At 33.5% G+C, this 16,161-nt stretch overlaps 1 long non-coding RNA gene across 1 annotated transcript; it reads right to left on the bottom strand.

The window, feature by feature from the left end:
* Positions 1-11,373: 11,373 nt before the first annotated feature.
* LOC112718263 (uncharacterized) lies at positions 11,374-12,837 on the bottom strand. The gene is made up of 2 exons (XR_003160728.2): positions 12,489-12,837; positions 11,374-11,640 (listed from the first exon to the last, which is right to left on the bottom strand). It is a non-coding gene; the product is annotated as an uncharacterized lncRNA (long non-coding RNA).
* Positions 12,838-16,161: the final 3,324 nt, after the last annotated feature.

Genomic DNA, 16,161 nt, shown 5'->3' with positions numbered 1-16,161 from the left:
TCAAAGAGATCAAACTTTGCAGCTTGGAGAAAAGATCCTCATGGCAGAAAGCAGTGGCTAAAATCTGGTATCGTATAATCTCACAGAAGGGCAGTCAAGCAACAGACCGCCTCTTTTCAATGGAAAAAACTATACCTATTGGAAGGAGAGAATGAAGATCTTTGTGCAAGCAGTAGACTACATGCTTTAGAAGATCATCCTAGAAGGACCACAGTTTTCTACTAACACAAGTGCTGAAGGAGTAGTCACTCTTAAACCAGAAGCAAGCTGGACCAAAGAAGATAGGAAGAAAGTGGAGCTAAATGCCAAGGCCATAAATCTACTCAACTGTGCTATCAGCTTCGAGGAGTACCGACGGGTATCACGATGCACAACGGCAAAGAAAATCTGGGATAAATTACAAATCACTCATGAAGGAACCACCATTGTAAAGAAGACTCGGATAGACATGTTAAACAGGGAATATGAAATGTTTACAATGAAGGAAGGAGAATCCATTGATAAACTGTTCGAATGGTTCAGCACCACACTGTTGGCTTGGATGCTATGGGAGTAACACATTCTGATTCTGTGCTTGTGAGAAGAGTGCTGAGATGTCTCACTAAAGAGTAGTAATCTTGATTCCATGACACTTGATGATTTGAGAGGAAACCTTCTTGCTTTTGAAAACACTTATTTGAAAAAAGAGTCAAAAAAGAAAGGAATTGCATTTTCTTCTGTAACTAACCCTCTGGATGATGAATCCAGTGATAACTCCTCTGAAAATGAATTTATGTTGTTTGCCAAAAAATTCAGGAAAATGGTAAAGTTCAAAGACAAAGGCGGCAGCTCAAGGAAAATGAAGAAAGACCTTAGCAAAGTGACTTGTTTCCACTGCAAGGAAATGGGGCATTACAAATCTGATTGTCCTAAGTTAAAAAGGGAGGAGAAGAAAAAAGGAGGAAAGAAGAAGGGTCTGATGGCATCATGGGAAGACTTGGAAAATGATTCAGACAATGATGAAGAATCTGAGACCAAGTCACAGCCTTGCCTCATGGAAAATCATGTAGATCAGGTATTTTTTCAAAACCCTGACATTGAAAACCTTCATCTTATGATAGATCACCTTTCTGAAAAAATAAGATGTTTTCTGACTAATAATCAAGATCTTGAACAACAAATTTTCATTCTTAAAGCTGAAAATGATTTTCTCAAAGAAAAGCTAAAGGAGGCCGAAACTGCTTGTGATCCTGTGGAAGAAAATAAGCAGTTGAAAGCTCAACCTAGAAGCTGTGAAAGTGATCACTCAGTAGTTGCATATGTAAACTGTTTCAAGGAAAATGAAGAGTTGCTAAAAAAGGTCAAAAGTCTTGAAAATGACTTAGCCAAATTTACTCAAAGTTCTAAAAATCTAAATCAAATTTTGGCTAGTCAAAAACCACTCTTTGATAAAGTTGGTTTGGGGTTTTATAAATCTGATAGGAAACCTTCTTTTAAAGATAAAGCTTCTTCATCCAATGACACAAGGTTTCAAGATCCCACCTACTTTAACAAAATAGCAACTCCAAGGTTTTGTAGATTGTGTAACCGAAGTGGTCATTTTCCCGTTCAATGTTTCTTTGGTGAAAGAATGATTGGTGATAAAGTTTATAAGGTTGTTTTTTATTACAATGATTTGGGACATAAGAGATGGTTTAACGTGAAAGGATCCAAGAAAATTTGGATACCTAAGGTCACTTGAGCTTATTTTGTAGGCATGCCTAGCATCCAAGAGGAAGGAAAATATGTGGTAGCGGATGTTCTAGGCATATGACCGGAAAGACAACCTTCTTCATAAAGCTTGATGAATATGATGGAGGACTTGTCACTTTTGGTGATGATGGAAAAGGAAAGATATTGGCTATTGGAAAAGTTGGTAAAAACTTTTCATCTTGTATAAATGATGTTCTTCTTGTCAATAGTTTGAAACATAATTTACTTAGTGTAAGTCAATTGTCTAATTTAGGATTTGAAGTAATTTTTAGAAAATTTGTATGCTTGGTTGTTTGTGAAAAAACTGGGGATATTCTTCTTGAAGCTAAGAGATGTAACAATGTGTATGGATTAACTCTTGAGGACTTGAAAGAACAAAATGTAACATGTTTTACATTTCTTGAATCTGAAAAATGGCTATGGCATAGAAAGTTGGGTCATGCTAGCATGTATCAAATTTCTAAGCTAGTGAAGAAAAATCTGGTTAGAGAAATTCCTAAAATTAAATTTGATAAGGATCTTACTTGTGATGCTTGTCAATTAGGCAAACAAGTCAAATCCTCTTTTAAACCAAAAGATGGAATTTCAACCAAAAGGCCATTAGAGATGTTACACATTGATCTTTTTGGTCCAACTAGAACACAAAGTCTAGGAGGTAAACACTATGGATGGGTAGTGGTAGATGATTACTCTAGATTTGGTTGGGTACTTTTTTCTTGCTCATAAAAATGATGCTTTCCATGCTTTCTCAACCCTTTGCAAGAAAATTCAAAATGAAAAAGATTTAAAAGTAGCTCATTTGAGAAGTGATCACGGAAAAGAATTTGAAACCAAGACTTTGAAAAATTCTGTGATGACTTTGGAATTTCTCATAATTTTTCATGCCCTAGAACACCTCAACAAAATGGGGTTGTTGAAAGAAGGAATAGAAGCCTTCAAGAAATGACTAGGGCTATGTTATGTGAGAATGAAGTTCCTAAATTTCTATGGGCTGAAGCTGTAAATACAGCATGTTATATTTTGAATAGGACAATAATTAGAAAAGGGTTGAAAAGAACTCCTTATGAGCTATGGAAAGGAACCCCTCCAAATATTAAGTACTTTCATGTTTTTGAATGCAAATATTTTGTGCTTAACAACAAAGAAAATCTTGGTAAGTTTGATCCAAAATCTTATGAAGGAATGTTTGTTGGATATTCCACCACTAGCAAAGCCTATAGAATTTACCTTAAAGAACATAGAACCATAGAGGAATCCATACATGTTACTTTTTGTGATTCTAACTTAATTTCCAGTACTGTGATAGAGAGTGATTCATTTTGTGAAGGAGCTGGAACAAGCAAAGAAAATCCCAAGTCTGCCCAAATTGAAGAATCTGCCAGTCCAGAATTGTCTCGTCAGATTGGAGGAGACATTTCCATTTTGTCTCCTGAGATAGCACGAGAAACTGAAACATTAAGACCAACAGAAACTCATCAAAGCTCAACACCACAAAGGAAGCCTAGAGAATGGAAGTCTATGAGGGGTTATCCTCATGACTTCATAATTGGTGATCCCTCCCAAGGAGTGACAACAAGATCCTCAACAAAAGACAATCCGAACCAAGCAACTTTGCATTTTTGTCACAAATGGAGCCCAATAATGTGAAGGAAGCTCTTGAAGATCCATCATGGGTCAAGGCCATGCAAGAGGAACTCGCTCAATTCGACAAAAATGAGGTTTGGACATTAGTACCTCATCCGGATGGTAAGAAAGTTACGGGTACTAAGTGGGTGTTTAAAAATAAACTTGGTGAGGATGGACAAGTTGTTCGTAACAAGGCTAGATTAGTGGCCCAAGGTTACGATCAAGAAGAGGGAATAGATTTTGATGAGTCTTTTGCTCCGGTAGCTAGAATGGAAGCAATTAGGTTGCTTCTTGCCTATGCTGCCCATAAGGGTTTCAAAATGTTTCAAATGGATGTCAAATGTGCTTTCCTTAATGGCTTTATTGATAGAGAAGTGTATGTGGCCCAACCCCCCGGTTTTGAACATAAAGATTTTCCAAATCATGTTTTCAAACTTTCAAAGGCTCTTTATGGCCTTAGGCAAGCTCCAAGAGCTTGGTATGAAAGGCTTAGTGCCTTCCTATTAGAAAATCAATTTCAAAAGGGTACCACGGACATGACTTTATTTATTAAAGCATCTAATAATGATATTCTTCAAGTTCAAATTTATGTGGATGACATTGTGTTTGGTTCGGCCAATGAATCCTTGTGTGAAGAGTTTGGAAAACTCATGACTAGTGAGTTTGAGATGAGTTTAATGGGAGAGCTTACTTTCTTTCTTGGCCTCCAAATTAAACAAACTCCTAGTGGTACTTTTATTCACCAAGGAAAGTATGCAAAAGAACTTATCAAAAAATTTGGCCTAGAAAATTCTAAACCAATGGAAACACCAATGCATCCGAACAATAAACTTGAAAAGGATGATAATGGCAAAGATGTGGATGAAACATGGTATAGGAGAATGATTGGTTCATTAATGTATCTTACCTCCTCTAGACCGGATATTGTTCAAAGTGTGGGTGTATGTTCAAGATTTCAATCTCACCCAAAAGAATCCCATCTTTTGGCTGTTAAACGCATCATTAGATATATTAAGGGAACATGTGATTATGGTTTGTGGTATCCAAAATCTGATGATTTTTGTGCAATAGGGCTTTGTGATGCAGATTATGCGGGAGATAGAGTGGATAGAAGAAGCACCTCCGGCATGTGTTGTTTCCTTGGGAGCTCACTCAACATGTGGTCAAGCAAGAAACAAGCCACAGTTGCTTTATCCACAGCTGAAGCTGAATATATATATATCCGCATCTGCTTGTTGTTCACAATTAATTTGGTTAAAAACGCAGTTGGAAGATTACAAATTAAAGATCAATAGTATACCACTATTTTGTGATAACATGAATGCAATAAATATTTCAAAAAATTCTGTTTTGCACTCAAGAACAAAGCACATTAAAATCAAATATCATTTTATTAGAGAACATGTGCAAAAGGGTACTATTAATATTCAATTTGTAAAATCTGAAGATCAACTTGCTGACATTTTTACAAAACCCCTCTGTGAAGATAGATTCTGTTCTCTAAGAAAGAGCTTGGGAATGTTTGATTCAAGCTTTGTTGAAAATCTGTGAAATTCTAACTCTGCTTAGTTTTATCTCGTAAGAATGGACGAGATAAATTTCAAGCATGTTGGAGAAGTTGTAATTAAGGGGGAGGCTGCACAGACTTTGTTTCTCATGGGCCCCACAAAATCTTGATTAACCCCACCTTGACTTTTTTATTGATCCCTCATTTTATGATGATCAAATCTTTTGGTTGTCATATCAAACCCTAGTGGAAGTGGTTATTGTCAAATCAAATCCCTCTCTCCATCTAATCCCTTGATTCTAGGAAACCATTTTTTTCAAAACCCCTTGGTTAATAACCGCGCCATGATGATCATTAACTTCCCTTTCCAATCAACATTAAATGCACCACTAACCCCTCTCCACTCTCCACACTCTTCGGTCCTTTCCTCTTCTTCCAACTCCATATCTTCTCTTCATCATGAAGAAGAAAATGGCCTCTAGAAAAAGTGAACGCATTCGGCTTTCTCAGAAGACTCCCTCTCCACAAACCCATACTCATATCCACATTCATTCTACATCTTCATCTTCTCCTTCACCAAAATCCAAATGCACTTCCACCATGAGAAAGAAAGTGATTGCCCAGAAAAGTTCAGGCCGAGGCAAAAACAAAGAGCCAAGTGTTGAGGCAGAATCATCTCACACTTCACCCATCACATCACCACCACCATCACCGAAGAAAGCCACACCTGGGAAGAGTGGTCAGAAATCAAAGGCTTCACTCTAAACAACACCATGGAACTGACAAATCTGGAATCCCTGGAATTCAAAAATAAATTTGCCAAGAATCACTCCCACTTCGATCCTGCCAGATTCAACTCTTGCACTTCATATGAATTCCACAAGGAGGTCATACAAAAGCGTCATCTCTGTTTGACGTACCTTGTCAACCTTGAGAATCTCGCAAACAAGGGAGCAAATGTCTCCCCACTCTTCGAACTGCTTCAATAGACTCCTCTGCTTCAAATCCAGGAACCAGTTTATCCAGGTCTGGTCCGTGAGTTCTACGCCAACATGCGTCTTATTGATGGCACCATCCATTCATATGTGAAAAGAGTTCACATTACTCTTGACACTACCACCATTGGAACTGCCTTGGGATACAAGGATGAAGGACCGAGAGCATACATGGCCGAACGGTGGGACTCACAAATCGGTGTCACTCATACCGTGGTTCTTCAACACATATGTGAGTGTTTCTTAGGCTTGGATGGAAATATTCCTACTCACAAGGCTTTAGGCTCCACCAATTCATTGCTCCACAGGATCATCACCCATATTCTCACTCCTCAAAGCTGGTCTCACAACAGAGTAACATATTCTGACTCCCTCATCTTATTTGCACTTGTTACATCTACTCCCATTTCTTTTGGTTATATTATGAATCACCATATATGGAACTCAGTCAGGAGCACCAAAAAGGCAAATCTGCCCTATGGTATGTTCTTAACTAGTATCTTTGAATTCTTTAAAATTGACCTTTTGAATGAGAAAGTAGAGAACAAAATGTCAATGGTCAAAGGAGGCGGAGCAGTGAAAGGAACCAAAAGCAAGAAATCCATGGCTTCAGAAAGCGAGTTTGAGGGCAGACCTGAGTCCTCCAAGACCGCCAAGTCCATCAAAGAAATTCTCACTGAATTTTCAAATATGTCAAAAGTCATGGTGCAATCTCATAAGGCTGCACGTAAACTGGCATATGAAACTGAAAAAGCATGGATGAGATGCAAAGATAGAGTGGGTCTAATGTTGGAAAACTTGGAAAATGATTTGGGAGTTGATAATGAAGATGATGAAGGAGATTCTGATCTCAATCTGTCTGATGATTAATTCTCTGTTTTAAGTTTAGGATATTGGCTTAAGTAGGCTCAATCTGGTACTTTATTTTGTTGGAGACTCTTATAACTCTGAGATACCCTGCGATACTCTGCTGTGTTTGACTATATTTTGAATATTTTGCTTGCTATCTCAAGATTGTTTGCAGGTGACCCTTTGATGACAAAAGGGGGAGAAAAATAAAAAATTGAAATTGGAAAACAGGGGTATTGGAAAACAGGGGTTGAAATTCTCTCTTGAGAATTCATGATCACCCATGTTAAAGAGGATTGATGTTTGATTGAAGTATCTGTTTTAATTGTGATCATGTTTTGATTGATGCATCTGCTTTGAATACATTGCTACCATCATTTGACTTTTATCTTGGTAAAATGTGTTTACTGTGTTTATGATACATTTGAATTACCTTGATAAAATGCTTAATGTTGGATTTATTTTTGGCAGTTCTCTTAATTTTTAATGGAAACAATTGCTGCGTTTGGAAAGATTATATCTTGCTTGAAAAATATTTTTTCTACCATAACTATGATTGCTCTGATTTGTTGGAAAATATTTTTTTAACCAATTTGAATAGCAAAAATTATTTCTGTTTGATTATGTTGTGTGTATTGAGCAGAAAATAAGTTTATGATGTCAAATAAGTTTTGATTATCAATTTAAACTGCTCATAGATCATTTAGCTTCATGGAATGAAAATGCTAAATAACATTGTTACTTGAAGCTTGATTGAATTGTTACAAGTATAAAGCCTCCCTTGGTAAAATAGCATATATTAAGGGGGAGCCATATGACATTTAGAAAGGGGGAGAAATTCAAATTCAAAGGGAGTATTCCTTACTCAATTTTAAAATTTCTTTCCATTTCAATTTTTAATAATATTTGTCATCAAGGGGGAGATTGATGAGTTTGGAAAACTCCAAATTAATAATTGTGATGAACAAACATTATTGAAATAATCAATTACAAAATTATTAATATGATTTTCATTAAACATGTGTTAATTAATAATTTTGTGATACAGGTTTTAATATTGGGCCGAAAAACAAATTTCTGGTGCAACCCAATCACATTCAACCTTTAGTTTTGATAATATATGATGAATATGGCTGAATTGATTTTTTATGTTACTTGGGCCAACTTAATCCAAGTCCAAGCTGAAAATGCTTTCCTATTTGTTTTATGCATGATCCAAAAATTTATCAGGAAAGCAAATGTTACTAATTGGGCCAGATTAAATTTTTTTGCTACCAAGCCCAATATTAATTTTGATGAATGTTTCCAAGCTTGGTCCGAAACCAAATTAAAAAGAAAGCAAGTTGGCTCCATGCTTTCAACGGATTCCATTTTTTGTTAAGGGATGGATTTCAAAACTTAATTTGCTAGCATTGGAAACATGAGAGAAAATTTGACATTGATTTGATTGAAGGCATCATTGCTACACGCCACTCTAAGGGAAGTAAAAGCAACTTTTACCAATTAATTGGTTTAACTCATTTAATTACTTTTCTTCCAAGATTACTTATTCTCTCTCATCTCTCTCCTTCTTCTCCTTCAGTCATTGTCCAAGAAACAATGGAAGCTATGTTCAGCAGCCAAAAGAAAAAAGAAGATGCATGCTTCGAGACCATCGAACTAATGATGGCAAGAAAACATAACAAAAGAAAAGTATGCTGTGGCTGAGATTATCACCAAAAGTGGTAAGATTTGGTGAGGTAATCTCGGATCCTTCATACTCAAAAAGAAAGAAGGAGATTTGGCCAGTAAGGAGGAGATTTTTGGAGGCATGGCTTGTCTCTGATTCTGCTCAACCACCACAGGAAGTAGCTAGAGTGGCGAAGTGATGGAAGAGGCAGAGATTGGAGCAGATGAAGCCATCATCATCATGAAGCATCAAGGGCTAGAAATTCATCTTGGAGAGCAAGCCAAGGATGGAGCGCTCGGATTGATGAAGAGTGATGACCAAGGAAGAACTAGAGGTATTTGCATGTTGGGTTATGCATGAGTTACCTCTTCTCTCTCTGTGGCCGAACCAGATTTGTTTTTGAAGGAAAAGAATTTTAAGCTTGGCTTTATTTCAACTGTGAAGGCTTCTCTTCTCTATAAAAGGAGTGAACAGTCACGGTTTGATTAAAGGGAAGAAAGTGAGAGTGCAAGGCACAAAAGTCTCATAGCTACCTAAGCTTACAGATTTTCTTCTCCTTCAATGTATTCTGTTTTGTAATTTTTCTTTTTAGTTTTGTCATGGCTTGAGTCTCATGGAAAAGGCAAACAGTGAGGTTTGTATGAAAAAGCCATAGAGCGGAAAAAGACAGAGAGTGCAAAATTAAAAGAAAAAGCCATAGATGTCCTTAGAGTTTCTTTGTACATCTATGTTGTGTTTCATGATTCTGTAGGAATCCCCTTGTAAGTTGGGTTAGCACTTTACAATTTGTAATCTGGATGATTATAGTGAAATTCCATCATTGTTGTGATGGAGACTGGATGTAGGCTGCATTGCACTTAGCAGCTAAACAAGGATATATCTGGGTGTAATCTTCTCTCTCTACTTCTTCATTTCTGTTTCTGCTGCACAGGAGCTAAAATAAAAAATGTCTCGTGCCAAGTGACGAGACAAAAGTAAAAAGTCTCGTGGCTAGGGACGAGACAAAAATAGAAAAGTCTCCTCAAAGACCAGAAAGTGTAATCAAGAAAAAGGGGGCTAAGATTCAACCCCCCTTCTCTTAGCCACTGAAACCATCACGGTTCATATTCATGAACGCTCAATATTAAATAAATATAGTATCAAATTAAAGGATTAGAGGTAAGTAACGTCTGAACTTTTAGTACGATCATGAAGTATTAAAAATAAGGGTGTTACAGTAAACACGAACGTTCCCTTCTGCACACCAAATCAAGACCTTCAGAGGATCTAAGATGGAGAAATCTTAGAACTAAGAGTGGTAACAAAGTAAGGAAGGAAGGAGAAATAAAAGATTCTTTGCGAAAAAAAGAGCATCGAAAGACTTTCAAAAATATGGAAAAGAAGAAGAAGAAGAACTAAAGCATTTTTACAAGAGAGAAGTGGCAAAAAAGTCCTTTCAACCCCCTCTTAAAGAGGTGCGTGGATCCCAAGAAAACTGTCGTGCACCGTTCGCCCCTCCTTTAAGGGGGCAACATTCAAATTTTCATAAACACATCGAGTACCCGACTTCTAGAAGGCGGAGTACCCGACGTCGAAACAAAGGTCACAAATTTCTTTAGCCCGACCTCTTGAAAGCTCAGGGCTCAAGCAGGGGCACTATTCATACCCTGACCCAACAAATTTAAGCAGGTCCAAAATAAATAATGTCCAACCTACAGGCATCATCCGATCTCCCACCTACGTGGCCTCCTAAGAGGTCAGACATGACAAGAAGGGCCAGTTTTACTTATCCAAATAAGTAAATGCCTCCCCGAATCTCTCCCACTATCTCTATCTCCACTAAAAGATAGATTCTAACAAACTCTCGAGATAAAGGGAACGGTTATCCACCGATAAAGATGGAACTACTCCAAAAGGTGGTTATTAACTCTATTATAAATACACTGACACCCTTTAAATATATTCACGTTCTAATCTACAAAAACCTGTCTAAAGCTGTTGCTGACTTAAACATCAGAATCTCTTATAGGTACCACTCCCTTCTCACAAGGAACTCGGACGGCGGCACCTCGGCGTAAGAATAAGTCGGACGCTGCCTCAGAAGGAGTCTAGACCTCACGTTCAAGCCCAAATCAATGTTTTAGGTAACTCTCGAAACATCAGCAATAGTTTATACTAGAGCACCCCAAAATCGTCAAAATTATAAAATTTCTCAATACACAAACTAAAACATAAAAGTGAAGAGAAGGAAGAACTAGGTGAGAAATTTTGAGTTTTTTACCACTTTATTTAGATAAATTTAAAGAAAATTTTGAGTCAAACACGTGATCACAAACGACTCGTCAATTAGAGCTCAAAACTAAAAGTTACGAACAATTTAGTGTGATATGTGAATAATGACATAAGGCATTTGTTCTTCTTCCCCCCTCCGTTGCTCTCTCTCTTTTACTTAGGAATATGGTGACTGTTTTAGGGCAAGGGGTATTAATGTGTGGATTTTGGATCCAAGTGTGGCCTATGGTTGATGTTTGGTGCATTTGACTCAATTTTAAATCAAAATCTTTATGATTAATATTTTAATATGTATTTTAAATATTTTTATTTTTTTAAATTATAAAATTTAATTTTTTAATTTTTTTACTCATAATTAATCTATTAATTAATTATTTATTGATTAATTGACATTTACATGGACAAAGAAGACAATGTGTGAACTTAAATACCTCTCAACTATTTAGTCTGAAAGTTCACCGTAAATTATTATTCATCATATGCATTCAGAACAAACTTCCAAAATCTTGATTCTTCACATAAATTATATTATATCTCAATGGTGGAGAGAAATAGAATATCACGTTCCGCTCAATACAGTGGCATACTCTAACCGGTTCCTCTATTAACATATATTCTGGTACTTTGCCATCGACGATATACACGGCTGATGCGAGTACTAATAATAATTGCAAAATACGCGGGAGAATGAGATTTTCATAAGCTGTAAATAATTAACTAAGTGGTTTCAAAGAAAACAAACCCGTTTATTACAATTCTAATACAAACACGCACGAAACATAATGATTGGGGTTATTATATCTCAAATTGTGACATGTTCAATTTATTTGTTTATATTAGCTAAGTATGGGGGAGTAAACTGGATGCATGGCTACGGGCCATTGGTTATTTTTCCAATCATGGATAACCGTTGTTTGATGGAACATATCCTCCGCCACCACCATATGGGCCATATGATTGTGGATATTCGGATCCCTGGAAAAGCTTTCGCCCTGTACCATATAAAGAAATAAATGTAAAAAAAAAACATAAAATTAAAAATAATAAAAAATTTAAAACTTAAGTAAAAAAAGCGTATGAAAGTGAAATAAATTAAAACCAATTTAGAGTATAATATATTAATATTTAAGATTAAGTAATTTTAAAATTTAGGATTTGAAATTTAAAAGTTAGGGTTAAGTATTTATGGTAGTCGCAAGGAGTGTGGTAAGTTATCCGTGGTTGAAGGTGAAATTAAGGTGTTAGGTGAAAAAGAGAAAGAAATGAGAAAAGATTAAAAAAAAAAAGTAATTTCAAAAGAAATAGTGAGTGAATTTGTTTGGTTGTGGTTCGGTAATTATTTATTGGCTGAAATTGATTATTTTTGGTATAAGTATAAGTATTTGTATTTTTAAAACTACATATTAAAATAAAATGGTATAATGACGTATTAAATTATATAAAATTTTATTAGATTGATTTATACATTAAAATATTAGAAAAATAATATTATATGACAAATAAAATTTATTATTATTTTTATCAATGTTTAGCTAAATTTTAAATACTAAATATAAATTTTAAATTTTAAATTTTCATAATATAAAAAATAAAATATTAATTTAAAGTATTGACTAATATTAATAAATAAAAATGTATAGCGCCTAGCTTTACTGATGTTAAGATTCAAAAATTGAGTTGTTAAAGTTCATAACCTATAAAAAATTATTTGACTATGTAAATATGACAAAATTTACAGGCAGTGTAAGTGAATCTCCACTTATGTATATTGTTATTTAAATTGGGGTGTTGGAAATGGAAACTTATGAATGGTGTTCCAAAATTAAAAAGGAGGACATACCGAGTTTATAGTCCGCAGGGTTAAGGCCTGCAGCAGCGAAGTTGGAGGACATGAGGCATAAAAATATTATTAGCACAGTAGAAAATGACATCAATTTCAAGGCACTCAGGAAGGGCATTATTTCTAATTGATTGATGATAAGATATTTGTGGGTGTTAATAGCTTCAATCAAGCCTGAGAGGATGGGAAGCACTACACTTTAAAGTTGGTATTTATAGAGAGATCAAGAGATATTAGAAATGAATGAAAAGATCAAGGTGGTGGCGTGTTCATTTCGTATTCCGTCGAAGACTATTTCTTCTCCTTATACTAAAGTCTATATAACTACTTGTGCAAGATACAGTAATCCACTGTTTGTCTTGTATCAATTTAGTCTTTATTTAGATTTAGAAAAATAAGAGTGATAAATATTTAGGTTTTTTTTTTGGTGACTTAAATATTTAGTTTGAAACTTAAAGTTTTTCATTTTATGCTATATATGTGAGTAATAACTTTCTTTTAAGAAAAACACACAAAAACAATTTTATATTATTGGCTAGATTTATTGTAATAAAAATTGAATGACCAAATAATGTTCTAGACTATGAAGTACGGACATTACGTTGAGTTGTCGTATTTGTGTGTTGGACACATTTCAAATATGAATTGACACTCGTCTGACATGCGTGTCTCCTGTGTTAAATCGTGTCTTAATAACAAATAAAAAAATTTTCTTAGGACACGCTTGGACACACCTAAATACCATCATGTGTCAGCGTGTTGTCACGATAAATTTTAGAATGTTAGATTTAACAGTGTTTGTATAATTTTTTAGAGCATTTGAGAATGCTTTAAATGGTTTCGGAACGTTCTAGAATGTCCTAGAAGGTCCTGAAATACCGTAGAAGGTTGTAAAGACTCTGGAATGTCATAGAGTATCTAGAAGAGTGTGGACGTATATACGAGTATGAAGAGTAGTATGGAACAATCTAAACGTATTTAGATAAATATAGAATGATAGATATTTGTAATGAAAGTTCTAAATGATTAATCTAGACCGTTGATTAGATTTAATTCTAACCATCCATTGAGGAGGTGAATGACTATAAATATGGAGTGAGAGTTAATGTGAGAATCATGTGTGAGTGATTTGTAACAAATACTTGAGCAATAAAGTGTTCTATCCACCAAAACTTCATTTCTCTTGTGTTTTTAACTTTCTTGCTAAGTATTGAGGGTTAGGCTGATTTGGTCTTAGCTCAAGAGATTGAGTAAGCCTGGGTGCCGACACGGTAGCGTTGGAGTGTGTCCAAGACCGTGACAGTGTCTAGTCTTATTCTTAACATATATTTTTGAAATAAATTTAGATATAGTATATATTATTATTTATTAAAATAAAAAAATATTTTAAATAATTGATATAATTAAAATAAGATATTAAAAATAATTAAAAAATTAATTTATATTTTAATATCAATAAAATATCAAAATATCATTACGATTTATCTAAAAAATACTTTATATTTTATCTGTATACGTGTTCCGATATCTTATAAAATTTTAAAATTTGCAGATTGGCGTATCCTATGTCGTATCGTCTCCAGTGTCCATGTCAGTGTTCGAATATTATAGGTTCTAGACAATTTTATTGTCTAATTAAATGATAATATTGATGGTCTAATAAGTAAAGAATAACGAAAAAAAAGGTGATCATATTGACTGAAACAATAATTTTAAAATTTTTAAATAATTACTTTTTTTTATAAATAAGATGTTACTCACATGATATTTTTATACGAACATAATAGTTAAAATATATATTAAATTATTTTTAATTATTATTTTTATCCAAAATGTTAATATAAGTATTAAAAGCCCGTTGAGTGAGTCAAGTCACAGGTGCCTTGCTTCATAGACATGCTAGGAAAAGTTCACTTATGAATATCATAGACTCTTAGTCTACTACATCGCTTTCCATTGCACTTTTTTTCAATCTTAACATATATGTCGATAAATTAAAGGGTTAATATTTAAAATTTTAAATTCGTTTTCAAAAGATTACGAATTTTTTATCTTTGTCGTTAAATAATTTTTTTAATTAAATTAATTATTAAATAATTTTTTTAAATTACGTTCATTTTTTCGTAAATTTTTACGCTGTTATTAATGATTTGTTGATCTAAAATGTAAAGTGACAATATAAATTACATCTATCGTTAGGATTATGTATTACAACTTTACGTTTCAGGTTAGCAAATCATTAATGACAACGTAAAGAGATTAATAGAAAAATGAATACAATTTAAAAAAAATATTCAAAAACTAATTTAATTAAAAAATTATTTAAAAATAAAAATAAAAAATACATAATTTTTAAAAAATAAATTTAAGTGTTAGTCCATAAATTAAATAACGAGATTTATTGGAGAACATGACGAATAAAAATATCGTTATTAGTACACTAGCAAATGACATCAATTTGGAGACATTAAAAAAGGGCATTATTTCTAATTGAATGAGGATAAGATATTTGTGGGTATTAGTAGCTTCAATCAAGTTTGAGAGGATGGAAGCATTACACTTTAAAGTTGGTATTTATCGAGAGATCATAGATCTTTAAGTTGTGTTTGTTTTTTTTAGGGCTGTTCATGGATCGAATAATATCCGCATATTTGTGGTAATTATCTGTATTCAATCTGAATTTTGTGGATATTATTCGATCTGCACTATGATAGGATCGGATTGCGGGTTTGGCAGTGATATTCGCCGATCTAATCCGCAAATTCGCATATCCGCACATCACATATAAATAGTATAGTTTAAGAAAATAAATCCTAATGTGATATGAATTTTAGTGTGTTGTTTTATGAATTTTATGATATCTTATTTTTTATTTTTTATATTGTACTTCGACTTAGAATAATTAAACTTAAATATTGTGTTATTATTTTTTTTTTGTTATTCAAAAGAACTTTTATTGATAATATTTTAAAATTAAATATGCTTAAACGGGTGAAAAATGATTTTTCTTTTGTAAAAATAGCCAAATGGAATTTGAAAATATTTTTTCTTGAAATATGCGGATATACCCGATATCCGCATACTTGCGGATCGGATCGGATCGGATTCGCCCTGAAAAATTGCGGATATCGTATCCGATCCGTGTGCAGTATGGTAGGCCATAAATTGGGCGAATTTTCACCTACTCTAAACTTTCAAGGACATACAAAAAATGATAATAGGTCTCGTTGTTAAGGTGAAATTTCATGTTCTTCTAATAATAATAATAAGATTACTCAAAAATAGAACAATTTCTTTTTTATATTAAAAATTTGAAGCCCTATTTTCTGCACAAGATATTAAAATTAAAATATTAAAACATAAAATTATATTTAACAGATAAAATATAAATAAAAATATTATATTTAGATGTATTAAATAGTATATTTTATATTCTAATAAAATTAATACAAAAATATTAAAAAAAATTTAATTAATTTTTTATTTTTTATTTTTTTATTAATTTTTATAATTATATTTTTTATTGTTATATTTTTCTTTTCAAACTTTTTATATGAAAAAAAATTAAACATAAATTAGACTTTTAAAATTTATTTTAGTTTATCACTAAATAAAATATAAAAATATTAATTTTTATATTTTATTTTTAGTATCTTATCTTATTTCATTCTGA

This window comes from Arachis hypogaea, chromosome 10 (genome assembly GCF_003086295.3).
Source record: "Arachis hypogaea cultivar Tifrunner chromosome 10, arahy.Tifrunner.gnm2.J5K5, whole genome shotgun sequence".
In the NCBI taxonomy this organism is placed as follows: domain Eukaryota; kingdom Viridiplantae; phylum Streptophyta; class Magnoliopsida; order Fabales; family Fabaceae; genus Arachis; species Arachis hypogaea.
The sequence above is the reverse complement of the archived record's forward strand: the minus strand, read 5'-3'. Positions and strand labels throughout refer to the sequence as shown.